Here is a 13,078-nt window from a genome sequence, read left to right as displayed (position 1 = left end):
TCAGAAAGGTAAAAAGCCGTGCTCCCAGTTTAGTTTTTTCGTCTGGTTTTTCATGAAAAAAAGTTTGTCAAAACCTATCAACATGGAATCTAGTTTGAAGATCTTGACGCGAGGAATCCAATGGTGAAAACGGTTTGACATTTGGACGCACGGTTTAAGAGATCAAACGTTTTGAATAAACGGATCTACAAAAAAAGGGAAAACTCCCAGGATGCGACAAGTGGTGCGCTGCATGGGCGCCACTTGTCGTGACCTAGGAAGGTGGAGTGTTCTTTGCAACGAGTACTCCTTAATTAGTGATTTCGCCTATACGCCACCCGAGTGCGTCCGATCGTCGCAACTTTGCTAAAGCGACGCGCACACGGGCCGGCCCAATTATCACGCGGTAGGCAAAAATTCAAAAGAAAAAAATGCTTTCTGTTTTTTTCTTTCCCGAGAGTCATAGTTTTACTTCCGCGAGAGACACGGTTGTGCTTTCGCGAGAGTCACGGCCGTGCCTCTCGGAAAGGGAAAAACAAAACTCGTTTTCTGTTTTTTTTTCTTTCGCGAGAGTCACGGTTTTGCTTCCGCGAGAGGCACGGTTGTGCTTTCACGAGAGTCACGGCCGTGCCTCTCGGAAAGGGGGAAAATACACGTTTTTTGTCTTTTTAATCTTTCGTGAGAGTCACGGTTTTGCTTTCGCCAGAGGCACGGTTGTGCTTTCGCGAGAGTCACGGGCGTGCCTCTTTCGGAAAGGAAAAAAATGTGTTTTCTGTTTTTTTCCTTCCACGAGAGTCACGATTTTGCTTCCGTGAGAGGCATGGTTGTGCTCCATGCCACTCGGAAAGGGAAAAAACTACGCGTTTTCTGTTTTTTTTTCTTTCGTGAGAGTCACGGTTTTGCTTTCGCCAGAGGCACGGTTGTGCTTTCGCGAGAGTCACGGGCGTGCCTCTTTCGTAAAGGAAAAAAACACGTTTTCTGGTTTTTTTTCTTCCACGAGAGTCACGGTTTTGCTTCCACGAGAGGCACAATTGTGATTTCGCGAGAGGCACGGGCGTGCCTCTTTCAGAAAGGGAAAAAACCGTTCTCTCGGTTTGGTTTTTTCGTCCGTTTTTTCATGAAAAAAAGTTCATCAGAACCTATCAATATGGGATATAGTTTTGAAGATCTCGACGCGAGGAATCCAGTGGTGAAAACGGTTTGAGATTTAGACACACGGTTTAATAGATCAAACGGTTTGAATAAACGGATCTACGAAAAAGGGAAAACTCCCAGGTTGCGACAAGTGGTACGCTGGATGTGCACCACTTGTCGTCAAAATCATTAATTAAGGAGTACTCGTTGCAAAGAACACTTCACTTTCCCAGGTCACGACAAGTGGCGCACATGCAGCGCGCCACTTGTCGCAACCTGAGAGTTTTCCCTTTTTTCGTAGATCCGTTTATTCAAAACGTTTTATCTCTTAAACCGTGCATCCAAATCTCGAACCGTTTTCACCATTGGATTCCTCACGTCGAGATCTTCAAAACTAGATCCCATGTTGATAGGTTTTGACAAACTTTCTTTTCACGAAAAAAACCGGATGAAAAAAATCGAGCGAAAAAACCAGACCGGGAGCACGGTTTTTCCCTTTACGAAATAGGCACGCCCGTGCCTCTCGCGAAATCACAGACGTGCCTCTTACGAAAGCAAAACCGTGACTCTCACGAAATAAAAAAAACAGAAAACGTGTATTTTTTCCCTTTCCGAGAGGCACGCCCGTGACTTTCGCGAAAGCACAACCGTGCCTCTCGCGGAAGCAAAACCATGACTCTCACGAAAGAAAAAAAACAACAGAAAACGCGTTTTATTTTTCCCTTTCCGAGAGGCACGGCCGTGACTCTCGCGAAAGCACAACCGTGCCTCTCGCGGAAGCAAAACCGTGACTCTCACGAAGGAAAAAAAAACAGAAAACGCGTTTTATTTTTCCCTTTCCGAGAGGCACGGCCGTGACTCTCGCGAAAGCACAACCGTCCCTCTCGCGAAGCAAAACCGTGACTCTCACGAAAGAAAAAAAAACAGAAAACGCGTTTTATTTTTCCCTTTCCGAGAGGCACGGTCGTGACTCTCGCGAAAGCACAACCGTGCCTCTCATGGAAGCAAAACCGTGACTCTCGCGAAAGAAAAAAAAACAGAAAACGCGTTTTTTGTTTCCGAAAGGCACGGCCGTGACTCTCGATAAAGCACAACCGTGCCTCTCACGGAAGAAAAACCGTGACTTTCGCGAAAGGAAAAAAAAGAAAACGCGTTTTTTCCGTGCAAAATTTTTCTTTAAATTTTTTTGGTCGAAAAGCTAAGAAAGACCGAGGGAAATCCAAAACGTCAAAAAAACCCCAGAGAAAAACCCGTCTAAAAAGCCGAAAACGCGTGCAGAAAAATAAAAAAACAAAATCCGAAGGGAGCGTCCAGAGCGCGACACGTGGCGAATGGCTGAGAGCGCGCCAAGTGGCGCTAATCGTTGCGAGGCTCCTGAAGGAGCGCTCGTTAACTAGTTGCTCCCACTTGTCGTGACCGCGAATGTGAGGGATTGAACCCCCGACCTCACGCAGTATTCTAGTGAGGCTAGCCAAACGAGCTAGCGTGGTTGAACGATAAAAGCACAGCGGAAACCTTAAAGTACAATGTACAACGGCAAATCCTTTAGAATTGCATTCAACATTTTTATGATATACGTTGAACAAAATCTAAAATATAGCTAAATTTTTGCAAAACATACTGAACAAAAAAAATACTCAAAATGAACATTTTATAGTATACGTTGAACAATGTCTTAATATAACAGCGTGGCACCGCTGCGGTTTGGTTCATCAGAGGCGTTCCACCAGTCAAATGGCCTTTAGGTTGCTGACCGATCGGCCCCGCGCATTGGTGCATTAATTAGCCACTAACCGCACTTCTAACAGTCACTGGCATCGGGCCCCGCTCCACTAATTAATCCATTAGATTAAATTAACCCTCTGTTAGAGGTAGTCAATGACGGATGGGGCCCACTAGCTATTTAATATCACTTAAAATTAATTAACCTTGTTTAGAATCACTGTCACTGACACCAAGGCCCCACCCGCTGATACGTCTCCAATGTATCTATAATTTTTTATTGTTCCATACTGTTATATTATCATTCTTGGATGTTTTACAATCATTTTATAGCAACTTTGTATCATTTTTTGGGACTAACCTGTTGACATAGTGCCCGGTGCTAGTTGTTGTTTTTTGCTTCGTAGAAAATTCATACCAAACGGAGTCCAAACGAGCGAAACTTTTTGAAGAATTTTTATGGACCAGAAGACCAAGGATGGGCCAAAGAGGTACAAGAGGAAAGGCCCGAGGTGGGCACAACCGACCAGGGCGCGCCCAGGATCCCAAGCGTGCCCTGGGGGTTGTGCCTCCCTCGGTGGTCCCCCGCACTGATAACCCGCAAGTATAGGGGATCGCAACAGTTTTTAAGGGTAGAGTATTCAACCCAAATTTATAGATTCGACACAAAGGGAGCCAAAGAATACTTGAAGGTATTAGCAGTTGAGTTGTCAATTCAACAACACCTGTAGATTAATTATCTACAACAAAGTGATCAGTAGCAAAGTAGTATGATAGTTTTGATAATAGTAGCAGCAGTAACGGTAACGGTAACAGTGATAGCAGTAATTTTGTAGCAAGTGTAACAGTGATGATAGCAGTAGTAACTTAGCAAGAACAATATAGGATAAATTTGTAGGCATTGGATCGGTGACTTGTTGGATGATATTCATCATGAGACAGTTATAACCTAGGGCGATACGACACTAGTTCTAGTTCGTCAATATAATGTAGGCATGTATTCCGTAAATAGTCATATGTGCTTATGGAAAGAACTTGCATGCCATCTTTTGTCCTACCCTCCCGTGGCAGCGGGGTCCTATTGAAAACTAAGGGATATTAAGGCCTCCTTTTAATAGAGAACCGGAACAAAGCATTAACACATAGTGAATACATGAACTCCTCAAACTACAGTAATCATCGGGAGTGGTCCCGACTATTGTCGCTCTGGGGTTGCCGGATCATAACACGTAGTAGGTGACTATAACTTGCAAGATCGGATCTAAAACATGGATATAATTGTGATAACATAAACAGTTCAGATCCGAGTTCATGGCACCCGGGCCCAAAGTGACAAGAATTAAGCATGGCAAAGTCATAGCAACATCAATCTTAGAACATAGTGGATACTAGGGATCAAGTCCTTACAAAACTAACTCGATTACATGATGAATCTCATCCAACTCCTCATCGACCAGCGAGCCTGCGAAAGAATTACTCACTCCCGGTGGGCAGCATCATGGAATTGGCGATGGAGAAGGGTTGGTGAGGACGAAGAACGAAGATCCCCCTCTCCGGAGCCCCAAACGGACTCCAGATCTGGCCTCCCGATGAAGAATAGGAGGTGACGGCGGCTCCGTCTCGTGGATCACGATAACTCTTTCTCCCTGATTTTTTTCTAGAAAAATAGGATTTTATAGCATCGGTTTCAGGGTCCGCGGGTCCACCAGGTGGGCACAACCCACCTAGGCACGCCTGGAGAGGGGGGCGCGCCTTGGTGGGTTGTGCTCACCCAGGTGCCCCTCTCCGGTGGATCTTGGCTCTAGAGATTCTTATTTATTATATAAAAATTCCTCGCAAAGTTTTGTTCCATTCCGAGAACTTTTATTTCTGCACAAAAACAACACCATGGTAGTTCTGTTGAAAACAGCGTCAGTCCGGGGTTAGTTTCATTCAAATCATGCAAACTAGAGTCCAAAACAAGAGGAAAAGCGTTAGGAAAAGTAGATATGATGGAGACGTATCAACTCCCCCAAGCTTAAACCTTTGCTTGTCCTCAAGAAATTCAGTTGATAAACTGAAAGTGAAAAAGAAAAAAAATTACAAACTCTTTTGCTCTTGTTTGTATGAATAAGCTTAAACAACACCCAGGTTTTCAGCCAACATTATAACTAACCATGCCAACAATAACTCTTAAAGATTATAATGACTCATATCAATGATATAATCAGCTAGCGAGCAATAATAAGATATCTCAAATGGCAGCACGTTGTCAAAACAACCATGATATAATATGACAATAGTGGTATCTCGCTAGCCCTGTCTGAGACCGCAAAACATAAATGCAGAGCACCTCCAAAGTTCAAGCAGCGACTAAACATTGTAATTCATGGTAGAAAAGATCCAGTCATGATGCACCCAACATTAGCTACACACAATGCATAAGTCATGACAGCTGTGCTCTCAGGTTCTAGTGCTTGTTTTAGAAGGTGATGCCACAACATAAAAGTAAATAGATAGTCCCTTCGCATAGGGAAGCAGTGATTTGGAGAGGTGCCAGAGCTCAAATTTTTAAACAGAGATAAATGATATTTTGGGGCATGCACCCTTCTCATTTACTTCATGACCATCAGTCATCAATATCTTCCATGCTAAGCATGCTAGTGGCAGTTCCCAAGCGATAAAGTAAAGGTTTACTCCGCCTCCACCAACAATCACATTCCACGCCTTGTCCGAAATAACGGGTGTTGTCCAAACCAACAACAGTCCCGGGGGAGTTTTGTTTAATTATTTGCATTTTTGAGTTCGGGACTGGGAATCCCTATTACCGCCCATTTCTCGTGCGATGGTGAGTGAATAAACACTCGGCCTGAGAATAACCCGCTTAGCATGGAAGATACCGACCACCTCCTGTCGGTCCATGAATGATCCAGGCACACAAAAGGATATTTATTAGAAGATTTTAGAGGTGGCAGATGCAAATTTACTTAGGACGGCAGGGTAATACCGCATATAGGTAGGTATGGTGGACTCATCTGGAATAACTTTGGGTTCAAGGTTTTTGATGTACAAGCAGAATTCCCACTTAGTATAGGCGAAGGCTAGCAATTAGATTGAGAAGCGGACAGCTAGAGAGCAACAACGGTCATAAACATGCATTATGCATAAGTAACATTGGACACTAGCATGAGTAGGATACGGACACCATTGAGGGAGTCCTGGATTAGGGGGTATCCGGACGGCCGGATTATATCCTTTGGCCGGACTGTTGGACTATGAAGATACAAGATTGAAGACTTCGTCTCGTGTCCGGATGGGACTCTCCTTGGCGATACGGATATGAAGATCTCCTCCCATTGTAACCGACTCTATGTAACCCTAGCCTCCTCCGATTTCTATATAAACCAGAGGGTTTAGTCTGTAGGACAACAACAATCATACCATAGGCTAGCTTCTAGGGTTTAGCCTCTACGATCTCGTGGTAGATCAACTCTTGTACTACTCATATCATCAAGATCAATCAAGCAGGAAGTAGGGTATTACCTCCATCGAGAGGGCCCGAACCTGGGTAAACATCGTGTCCCCTACCTCCTGTTACCATCCGCCTTAGACGCATAGTTTGGGACCCCCTACCCGAGATCCGCCGGTTTTGACACCGACATTGGTGCTTTCATTGAGAGTTCCACTGTGTCGTCACCGTAAGGCTTGATGGCCCCTTCGATCATCGGTAACGATGCGGTCCAGGGTGAGGTCTTCCTCCCCGGACAGATCTTTGTATTCGGAGGCTTCGCACTGCGGGCCAACTCGCTTGGCCATCTGGAGCAGATCGAGAGCTACACCCCTGGCCATCAGGTCAGGTTTGGAAACTTGAATTACACTGCCGATATCCGCGGAGACTTGATCTTCGATGGATTCGAGCCCATGCTAGGTGTGCCGCACGATCACGACGAGCATGATGTAGCTCTGCCGTTGGACAGTGTTCGGGAAATCACGCCAGCAACCACCCCGGCCTTCAATCCGGAATAGATCGCGCCATCCGAGGACGGGTGGATAGACCCCACCTTGAAGGCCGCACCCTCAGTGACGATGGAGCCGAATACTGACTTTACCCCTCACGAGAGCCGTGACACCGGACTACTGGACTCGTCCCCGGCCACAGACTCTGAACTACCTGCGCCCATGCCTATCGAATCCGATTGGGCGCCGATCATGGAGTTCACCTCCGCGGATATCTTTCAGCACTCGCCCTTCGGCGATGTACTAAACTCGTTAAGGTCTCTCTCTTTATCAGGAGAACCTTGGCCGAACTATGTCCGGCTAGAATGGGATGCGGATGATGAAGAAATTCATTCCCCACCCACCACCCACTTAGTAGCCACTGTCGATGATTTAACCGACATGCTCAACTTCAACTCCGAAGACATCGATGGTATGGACAACAATGCGGGAGACGAACAGGAACCACTGCCCATAGGGCACTGGACAGCCACCTTATCATATGACATATATATATGGTGGATACACCCAAAGAAGGCAATGGCGACAAGACAACGGAGGATGACCCCTCCAAGAAGCAACCCAAGCGCCGGCGTCAACGGCGCCGCTCTAAGTCTCGCCACAGCAAAAGCGGTGATACCGGCACTAGAGATAATAGTACTCCGGACAGTGCCGAGGATGATGACAACCCCCTCCAGCACGATCTAGAGCCGGAGGATAAACAAGCCAGCCCTCCTAAGCGAGCGGCAGAGGGAGAAGCAGAGCATGACAACTACATGTCCCTCTCCAAAGACGAAGTGAGCCTCGGCGATGAATCTGTCGTGCCTGAGGATCCTGTCGAACAGGAGCGCTTTATGCGCCGGCTTATAGCCACAACAAATAGCCTGAAGAAAAAGTAACATTAGCTTCAAGCTGATCAGGATTTGCTTGCAGACAGATGGACTGAAGTCCTTGCGGCCGAAGAATATGAACTCGAACGCCCTTCCAAGGGCTACCCAAAGCGCAGGTTGCTACCCTGACTTGAGGAGGAAGCATTGAAACCTACATCATCAGAGTACGATGCGGCGGATCGGCTACCTCGTGGCCGAGATAGAGAGGCACCCCACCGCCACTCAAACAAAAATACCAAGGCGCGGGGCAACACGCGAGACCTGCAAGATGTATTGGAAGATAGGGAAAAACACGCAAGATCGATCTACAGATCGCGAGGGCGTGCGCCTACACGCGGTGATGATCGTCACACCGGATACACTAAATGTAAATCAGGCTGAGCCGAACACGACAGACAAGATTCATATGAACTGCATCGTGATATAGCCCGGCACAAAGGCGCCGCACACCCCCTATGCTTCACGGATGAAGTTATGGATCACGAATTCCGAGAGGGTTTTAAACTTGTAAATATCAAACCGTATGATGGCACAACAGACCCCGCGGTATGGATTGAGGATTTCCTCCTCCACATCCACATGACCCGTGGTGATGACCTACACGCCATCAAGTACCTCCCACTAAAACTCAAAGGACCAGCTCGGCATTGGCTGAATAGCTTGCCAGCAGACTCCGTCGGCAGTTGGAAGGATTTGGAAGATGCATTCCTTGACAACTTCCAGGGTACTTATGTGCGACCACCAGATGCTGACAATTTAAGCCATATAACCCAGCAGCCAGGGGAATCGGCCAGGGAATTCTGGACCCGGTTCCTAACAAAGAAGAACCAACTAGTAGACTGTCCGGATGCAGAGGCCTTAGCGGCATTCAAACATAGTATCCGTGACAAATGGCTCGCCCGACACCTCGGCCAAGAGAAGCCAAAATCCATGGCTGCCCTAACGACACTTATGACCCGCTTTTGTGCGGGCGAGGATAGCTGGTTGGCCCGCAGTACCAAAACAACAAGCAAACCCGGCACATCAGGAGCCAGGGATAGCAATGGAAAACCACGACGCAACAAACATAAGCGTCGCAAATATGGTGAAAATGCCGAAAACACGGCAGTTAATGCCGGGTTCAGGGGCTCAAAATCCGGTCAGCGGAATGGGATACCCAAAAATAAAACTTCGGGTCCTTCCAGTCTGGACCGCATACTCGATCGTCAATGCCAAATTCATGGCACCCCTGAAATGCCAGCCACCCATACCAACAGAGAATGTTGGGTCTTCAAACAAGCCGGCAGGGCAGGCGCCAGAGACAAAGGGGGGTGTCGGTGTCAAAACCGGCGGATCTCGGGTAGGGGGTCCCGAACTGTGCGTCTAGGCGGATGGTAACAGGAGACAAGGGACACGATGTTTTTACCCAGCTCCGGGTCCTCTCGATGGAGGTAAAACCCTACTCCTGCTTGATTAATATTGATGATATGGGTAGTACAAGAGTAGATCTACCACGAGATCAAGGAGGCTAAACCCTAGAAGCTAGCCTATGGTATGATTGTTGTTCGTCCTACGGACTAAAACCCTCCGGTTTATATAGACACCGGAGAGGGCTAGGGTTACACAGAGTCGGTTACAATGGTAGGAGATCTACATATCCGTATCGCCAAGCTTGCCTTCCACGCCAAGGAAAGTCCCTTCCGGACACGGGACGAAGTATTCAATCTTGTATCTTCATAGTCCAGGAGTCTGGCCGAAGGTATAGTCCGGCTATCCGAACACCCCCTAATCTAGGACTCCCTCAGTAGCCCCTGAACCAGGCTTCAATGACGACGAGTCCGGCACACAGATTGTCTTCGGCATTGCAAGGCGGGTTCCTCCTCCAAGTACTTCATAGAAGATTTTAAACACAAGGATAGTGTCCGGCTCTTCAAAATAAGTTTCCACATATTACCATAGAGAGAATAATATTTACACAAATCTAATCTGCTGACATATTCCGTAGTGTGACATCACACCACGAGCAAGCCTTTATTCGAATCATTTTTACTGTCCCACCTCTGCGTGTTTAGCGAGGCGGTTTCCTTGTGTAACGCCCCGGATTCGATGCGCCAGGTGTTTTCTAGTTATTCGCCGTCGTTTCCATGTCATTTGTTTGCGTGTTGCATTTTGCCATGTCATCATGTGCATCTCATTTTGCATACGTGTTCATTTTATGCATCCGAGCATTTTCCCCGTTGTCCGTTTTGCAATCCGGCACTCCTATGTCACCCGGCGCCCCCTTTTGCCTCTTTTCCTGAGCGGGTGTTAAACTTTCTTGGAATGGACCGAGGTTTGCCAAGCGGCCTTGGTATAACACCAGTAGACTGCCTGTCAAGTTTCAGACCATTTGGAGGTCGTTTGATACTCCAACGGTTAACCGGGTAGCCGCAAAGCCCTCTTTGTGTTGCAGCCCAACACCCCTCCAAAGTGGCCCAATAACCCATCCTAACCCCCTCCATCGTCTAGGCCATTCGATCACGATCGCGTGGCCACAAACCGCACTCCATTTGGAGCCTCCTAGCCCCTCCTACCTATAAATCTAGCCTCTCCCCTGAAATTTTGGATCATTCCACCCTAACCCTAGCTTTCTTCCACCCCGCACCGTCGGACACGTCCGGTCCGGCCGGACAACGTCCGCCGCCGTCGCCCTGGCCAATCGCAGCGTGCCACGTGGGCGAGCCCACGCCCACATCGCCGTCGGCCCGCGGAGCCCGCCCCGGACCCCCGAGGCCCATCCGCCGCCCCGCACCGCCCGGTCGTCTCCCGCCGCCCGACCGACCCGCGCCGCCCTCCGCCTAGCGCGCCGCTCGCCGCCGCCGCACCACACCGGCGCCGCCCCGCCGCCTCACTCCGGCGCCGCCGCCGCCGCTCGCCCGCGCGAGGGCCGAGCCTCGCCGGCCGGCTCTCCTCCGCCGTCGTGCATGACCGCGGTGCTGCCCGCGCGCCGCCTGGGCCCCGCGCTGCCGTCTCCCTCGTCGGTTCCGCCGGATCCGCCGCCTGCCGAGCTTGCCGGCGTCCCGGCAACCTCACTGGAGCTCCCTCGCCGCACGGATCCGCGTCAGTCCGACCCGGATCCACCTCCCCGACCCGATCCGCGACCGACCCGTTGACTTCTCCCGGAGGTTGTTTTCTCTCTAAGTCCCGAATCTTTTGCATTATGTTGCTCTGTTCATCATGCCATAACTTGTTGCATACTGCTTCGTTTCATGCATATAATATGTCGAAATGTTCATCAGAGTGTGCTCTTCATTTTGTTTCATTGGGTCATGTTCATTTGAGTCCATCTTGATGCCCTAAATGCTGTTGCAATAGTGCTATATAATGTTGTCTGCTGTCTATTAACAGAACATGCTCATCTGTCATTTTTTGCATCTTTTTGTGTGATTTTCTTTTGAGCATGAAGTATACATGTGTTATGAGCTATAACATGCCATCTTTGCTGTGGTGCAACCCATTCTTCATGATATTCCATGTATTGATTGTTTCAAGCTTGCAAATTAGCCTCCGTGATGTTGCTATTTTCAGGGTCTTAGAATTTCACTAAGTCTTTATCTGCTATTATTTTTATGCCATGTATTCATGTTGCTATAGTGAGATCCATGCCTCTTTTGAGTATGTTCAGTAAGGATGTTTTGGACATATGGTTATGCTCTATCCATCCATGTCTATTTTTGCATTTATAGGGTGCTCTAACATGTCTTAATCTTGCTCTACTTTTGCTATAAAATGTTCCTGGCAGATTGTTTACATGTTATTCAATTTTGCCAAGCTTGTTGTAGTTGATCCGTGCATGCTATGTTAGTTTTCTTGCCATGTATAGCTTCTATGCCATGTCAAGTTGCTGGGTGTATGCTTGGTTTGTCATGCAATGCCTCGTAGTGAGTGCATCGAGCTCGCGAAGATGCCTTCATGATGCTGTTGCTGCTGTGTCCAGTTTTCTGCTAAGTCTGAAATCTGTAACGAAACTTGCTATGTTTACATGGGTGCCATCATATCTTCTGATCCCTTTTGGCTCATGGTCAGTAAGGGATTCTTGTTATATGCTTTGAGTAGATTCAAGCCATGCTCTAGTTTGACATGATAGCTTGCTGTAACATGTTGTTTTATAGCTCTAAACATTGCAACCTGATGTTATTTCTGCCATGTCCTGTGAATTCTGCCAAGTCTGTGAACCTGTTATTATTTGCAATCTTGCCATGTCCTTTTGAGCATGTTCTATTAGTTTCTGGAGATAGCTCAGTGTTCATGTTTTGTTATGCTTTACCTGTACATCATGTCCATGCCTTTTTTTTCATGTTGATATCCTGTAGCATGTTGTTTTGATGCTTGCAATATGCCTAGTTGCTGTTTTGGACATCGTGTCCTTTGAACTTGTATGGTGTGTATGTGCTGAACCGTTGCTCCGTTTTGAGTGCGCTCTATATGAAACTTGCTTAGTTTTGCATGTAGTTTCATGTTACCTTGTTGCATCCATGTTTTGATGTGTTTGCTTGATGTTTGTATGCATTTTGCATCAATGCCATGTTTAACTTGTTTTGCTCATATCTTCTAGGCCGTAGCTCCGAATCTAATGAACTTTATATGTAACTTGACTAGAATTTCGTGTAGACCATCGTGGTGCATCTTAACTTGCTGTTTATCAACTTGAACATATGGTTTATTCAGATCTGGACCAATTTCGAAATTTGCATATGAGGACTTACCGGAATTGCTATATGTTGTTTCCGGCCTCATTTAAACTTGCTTTGATGTGTTGCTCTTGTATGCATCATCTCTTGCCATGAATAGCTTCATGTAGTCTTGTCATGCATCATACTTGGTTGAGCATCATGCCTTGTTCATGTGTGGTGTGTTTACCATGTTGTGTGCTTCTTCTCGCTAGTTCCCGTTTCGTTGCGATCATGAGGATTCGTTCGTCTTCGTGGCTTCATCTTCTTCATGGACTCGTTCTTCTTCCTTGCGGGATTTCAGGCAAGATGACCGTCACCTTGGATCTCATTACTATCATTGCTATGCTAGTTGCTTCGTTCTATCGCTATGCTGCGTTACCTACCACTTGCTTATCAAGCCTCCCAAATTTCCATGAACCTCTGCCCTTTGTTACCCTTCCTAGCAAACCGTTGTTTGGCTATGTTACAGCTTTTGCTCAGCCCCTCTTATAGCGTTGCTAGTTGCAGGTGAAGATCAAGATTGCTCCATGTTGGATTATGTTTATGTTTATGTTGGGATATCACAATATCTCTTATATTATTAATGCATCTATATACTTGGTAAAGGGTGGAAGGCTCAGCCTTATGCCTGGTGTTTTGTTCCACTCTTGCCACCCTAGTTTCTGTCATATCAGTATTATGTTCCCG

Source organism: Triticum aestivum, chromosome 4A (assembly GCF_018294505.1).
Source record: "Triticum aestivum cultivar Chinese Spring chromosome 4A, IWGSC CS RefSeq v2.1, whole genome shotgun sequence".
Taxonomy (NCBI): Eukaryota; Viridiplantae; Streptophyta; class Magnoliopsida; order Poales; family Poaceae; genus Triticum; species Triticum aestivum.
Note: the sequence above shows the minus strand (reverse complement) of the source record.